The sequence below is a fragment of the Macrobrachium nipponense genome, chromosome 2 (genome assembly GCF_015104395.2).
Source record: "Macrobrachium nipponense isolate FS-2020 chromosome 2, ASM1510439v2, whole genome shotgun sequence".
Lineage (NCBI taxonomy): Eukaryota > Metazoa > Arthropoda > Malacostraca > Decapoda > Palaemonidae > Macrobrachium > Macrobrachium nipponense.
The window spans coordinates 168803627-168809146 of record NC_087201.1 but is presented as its reverse complement, the minus strand read 5'-3'; the positions used below and the strand labels follow the sequence as shown (position 1 = coordinate 168809146).

The 5520-nt window shown below is 35.5% G+C and overlaps 1 long non-coding RNA gene across 1 annotated transcript in view; it reads left to right on the top strand.

Annotated features, from left to right (window-relative positions):
• The first annotated feature begins 1407 nt into the window (after positions 1 to 1407).
• LOC135221564 (uncharacterized) overlaps positions 1408 to 5520 on the top strand; it is a 12453-nt gene continuing 8340 nt past the window's right edge. The window contains exon 1 of the long non-coding RNA XR_010316035.1: positions 1408 to 1522. This is a non-coding gene — a long non-coding RNA (uncharacterized LOC135221564). The remainder of the gene's footprint in view (positions 1523 to 5520) is intronic.

Sequence of the window (5520 nt, the reverse complement as noted above, 5' to 3'; positions counted from 1 at the left end):
TTGATAGTTTTTCCAAACGCTCTCTCTCTCTCTCTGTAGTAGATACTCCTCATTCATCTGATGCAATTATTATCAATATTACTTTTATTATTATTATTATTATTATTATGCATCAAAGGTTTTCTTTCGAGTTATAAAATGTCTTGATAAATACAAGTATTCAAAATTCGTAATTTATTAAAGCACTGAAATGATATATATATAATATATATATATATATATATATATATATATATATATATATATATATATATTTTATATATAATATATTTATATATATTTACATATATATATATCCCATTATATCATATATATATATATATATATATACTATAAAAAAAAACCAACTATTTTATGCCAGAAGACATCAACCCCCCAAAAAAATTTAATAAAAACTAAAATAAACAATAAAACCTAATTCATTTATCGCCTGAGCACGTGACCTAATACTATAGTAGATTCACATCAACCGTGCATCTGATGTCTAGGCCAATCTCTTACGACGCTCCTGATTGGCTGTTGATAAGCTAATCACAAGGCTGGAAACCCTCAGTCTCTCTCGAGAGTTCACACAGGTAGGATGTATGTTCCATCTTTCCTGAGGGATACGTCTTTGAAAAGTATCCCTCAGGAGAGGTGGAACGTACATCCTGCCATAGTGAACTCTCGAGAGAGACTGAGAGTTTCCAGGCCTGTGACTGGCTTATCAACAGCCAATCAGGAGCGTCTTAAGGGACTGGCCTAGACATCAGATGCACGGGTGATGTGAATCTGCTTTAGGCAGTTGAACCCATAATTAGAAACGTGATAGGTAATAAACGGTTCTTAGGGAGGAATATTTTGTGGTTCTTTAGAATGTGGGAATTTTAACCTCATCTCTGTTCGGTTTCTACTGTTATTATTGTTGGCGGTAACGGTAGCATTTGTAACGGTATGTCACCCGGTATCATTAATAGTTACTGTAGTAGGGAGAGAGAGAGGACGTTATTGCTTTCTGTAAGTGTCTTAACTTTGTTTTTGTAAATTAAATTACAGCTCAAAATTAATAATGCAGAGAGAGAGAGAGAGAGAGAGAGAGAGAGAGAGAGAGAGAGAGAGAGAGAGGTGGGTCTTGAGATTTATTTATATTCCGTTTTCTCTACAGAATTATTTATAGTATTCTCTCTCTCTCTCTCTCTGTAAATGCAAAATCTACTATTAAATTCGAACCTGGAAATATTACTCTTCATGCTCATAATGTATCTTAGAAAACAACATATCGATAAATAAATAAATAAAAAAAAAACATATCCATGTTGTCAGTTTTGACTCCACATAACAGATGGCGCCACCTGCATGGCAAGGACGCTAAAACGTAGTGAGTCTAGTGTCGTAACTTTCAACTGTCATTCTTCCTTGGGTTTTGGATAGTAAGTGGAGATTGAAACTTGAAGAATTCTTTGTATTCCAGATTATGCAATTTAGTGATTCTCCTCGAATTCCTGAGAAAGAGACTGTAAGACATCTGTTGGCGGTGTTTATGGTCAGTGATATAGTTAATTATAGTTTTTTTTGTGAATATTGGTGTTTTAATGCTTTAAGTCTACATGTCTAAGGTTACAGTTATAATATCTAATTATTTGCGTTTGATAAGTTTTATGTCGACGAGTCTTTAAAAGTAGATTCTGTGTGGTTACTCACATACAACTATTTTTAACTATTAACACTATTAACACAGTGTTGTGTGCCGTCAATTGTGATCTTCGAGCGCAGATTAAAAGTTGTTTTTTAATGGTTTTCTATCTTAAGATGTGTTGGTTGTGTATGGAATAACCTAGTGATTTTCCTGTGATTTAACTTGCGGTATGAAGTGAACATGGTACAGTAAGTTCCAGAAGTGAAGCGACAAATCTCAGAATTGATCGTACTTCTATAGAAACTCATGGGATTGCCAGTTATTATATTTTATTCCAATTATTGTCATCCTAATTATCTGATAATACGTATCAGTGATTAACTGTATAAGTGCACAAAGTATTTCCCCAGTGAATGATCAATGTTAGTTCAGTAATTGTTTATTAATAGAAAAAAAAAGAGAATTTCCCCAAAGAAACATCTGCGGCTTCCAAAGTGTGATATGAAGTGTTGGTCACCATAGAGTGGCAGCAGGAACCGTGTGCATAAGCATTGGCCTAATATTTGTAAATTAACTTTCTACTTTTATAGCGTTATATCGAAAGTTATTATGATTTCTTTTGATAAAGCACAGAGAAGTTTAGCATCTGATTAAATGAAATATAAATAAGACAAGTTGGTGTAAAAAAAAAAATAATAAGAAATCCAAGTTATGTGCGCGTTTAGCGTTGGTTACATGGTTAGGACTATTTCAAGAATCAAGGAAATATATTTTCCAGCTTGTTAGTTAAAAATTTCATGGAATTTCTCGATTGTGCAAATTTGTGCATGCGGAATTGCGTTCAGGGTCGCACCAAAAAAGTATTTTCGTAGGTTTCTACCTTTTTTTTTTTATTTCAGTGCACAAGTGAGACTATTTTTGTCCATACGATCCGGAGTGTGAATATGCTTAGCGAGCATTATTTTAAGTAGAGTATCCCCTGTTATGCTCTCTCTCTCAGGAAGTTTTTATCTATCAGGAATAACCAGAGGTCTGTTTTAAAGAATCGAGCACTAGGCCTATTGGTCATGCTCGGGTGCTTCTTTATATTATATATATATATATATATATATATATATATATATATATATATATATATATATATATATAATATATATTATATATATATATATATATATATATATATATATATATATATATATATATCCCCAAAAACTCAAATTTCTGTTACGCAATAATACTTGACTGGATCGAACTGATTACTTGTTGTCAGTGGAAATATGAATTTGGGTGATATCACTCCTTATGATACACCCACTTACGCAAATTCAGTCTTAAATTTCACGGTTGGAATTTGATTCGAAGATTTGAGGTAATGGGTTGAAGTGAAAAAGTTGGAGTTAGTATTGTGGGTAGAGGTAGAGGTAGAGGGAGGAAGGGGTGGTTGGGGCCTGTCGTCTCCCTACTTAACCATGGTGATTTTACGGGTTTTTTTCTGGTTGCTTGCGACCGACTTTCTTATTTTTTTATATAGCGAGTCTGTTTCCCAGGTGCAAGGACAGGTCCTGGTGTCTGTCCTGAAGGTTCTATCTTTGCCTAAATAACAGACGGTGGCCCTGCATTGTAAGCCTTGCAATGCCCGGAACTAGGCCTAGTCACCTGAAGGTAGCAGCAGAGGTTAGAGCCTCCTTTCTCGAAGATGGTGTTTTTTAACTTTTATGCTCGGTCCTAGAAGCTAGAATCATAACTACCAACCACCCCCCCAACTTCTCCATTGAATCTAGGTGCATTCATGGTTGATTATGTTTAATGTCGCGGAGATTTTCCCTTCACATTCTATTGATACTTGCATGGTTTTATGCATCTTCGCTAAAATAATTGATAATACACTATAATATTAAATATTTGTTTCCACATTGCTCGAAATATACATTGGTAATGTTGGTAATTCTGTGTTGAACGAGAATTTCAAATTGTTTAGTTTCTATAGTTTGAAGTAATTGCTATACTTTAAAATAATTACTATTACCGCAATTTTTTCTTATGATTGTTATAAATATCATAATTTGATATTTGTGCATCATATGTTGGCTTTATTTTGCTTGATAGAGCTTTCACTGTAGAAAAAATATATTTTTCAGCTACGATTTGTAGTTGCCAGTTAGTGAATTTCGAACGAAATTATCTGAAATTTGTCGCTTCAGTTTTGGAACTTACTGTACTATAGTAAAGTGGGTACACACGTGAGAGCCGAACCTTGTATGTGTAACCGAGTTACGCATATAAGGTTACAAGGTGTCAAAATGTAGAGGACGAACCGTAACTACGTTAAGCACGTAACTTCATTTCAATCCACTGCGATCACCAGTCTCTCTGTCCGGGTTTTTTTACCGACGATGGCCACCATGCAAGTAGCAGCTGCCGCGTACATTTATACACATTATTTAACGAAGATGAAGCGAAATAAAAGAAGATGGTGGCAATTAAGTTTATATACTAGAAGGGTAGAATACAGTGGTCGGGAATTACTCGCTGACTTGAGATTCCAAGAAGTCTGTTCTTCGTATAGCTAATAAATTGAAGGACCTCTTCGTCACTTCAATCAGCCAATCAGCCATGGTAGACATAAACGTACTGACTGACCAAAACAAGGGACTCTACTGTGGACGGTTTTGTTCATAGTCGGTGTTAACAAGTTCAGCAACCTCTGTTGTTACGCGTGTAAACCAGGCCCCGTCCACACATGGCGTAACGTTCAAAGAGACCTCCCTTTGATGCGGGGCCCAAAAACCGACAATTGGCGGGACGGAGGGCGAACCGAGCCTCGAACCTCGCGGGTTCGGGTTCGGGTTCGAGGAAACCGTCCCACTTGCGTTTTTGTTACAAGAATCGGTTACAATACAAGGTTCGGTTCGCACGTGTGTAAAGTATACACAGTGGTGATACTACTAGTCGTAGTAGTGCTGATTTCTTGAAACTTTTCTAAACATAAGTGCTGTGTAGTGCCAAATGTTACTAGAGTTTTGAGAGCAGAGGTTCAAGTTTTAGTATTTTTAAACTTTCGCTGTTTGTTCAATTGTGCGTTATGCAGTGTCATTACTTTTATTTTGAGAAGTGATATCAGCCGTTATTATACTCTTGTGTAAAGTGATATAAACTGGTACTCTACTCTTTAGTACTATACATTGCAGGTAGCTTTCATATCGCATCTAAGTATAGGCCTAATCGGCGTGTTCGTTGTCAATAATGCTACTTTAGCACATAGATTAAACTATTGTTAAAATGATTCACTATTATATGGGTTTTTATTTATGTGTTATAATTACTGGTTAATGAAGTCTTGGGTCTACTGTTTAAGTCTACGGTTTAACTAGACATGGTCCAAGATATCCTCCACTATCAAGCAGTTCTGGTTTCTTGTTGGCGAGGTGCGAGGTTAATAAATCTTTTATTCTTTTATTTCAGAGTTGAACATAACTAATATCCTAATTCTGACTTAACTCCTTGGTAGGAAAGAAATGTAGTCCCCAAGCTAGTAGAGGTATCATTGCATTCGATGAGAATCATTCAACGGAAAACATGCAGCCTTTTGAACGGAAGGAAACTGAATAGGCCTAAGGTTGAAAGGCCATTATGTGGAAGTTGCTTTTCGTGTTTTTAAGTAAAAGGTCCTGTAAACTTTGTTTTAATCTTAAATTGTGCTCGGCATTTACCATTAAATTATTAAACTGGAGGCTGCAATCGTATGCTGAATGAAATGTCGCTGATTTTTTTTTAACTGTTCCTCCATGCAAAATAGTGAAACTTTTGAGTTTGTTCTGTGTAATAAGTTAAAAGAATTTAGGGAACTTTCCCTAAGGGACTTGGTGTGGAGCATGGGAAATTTGGGTAATTCTGAAAATCTA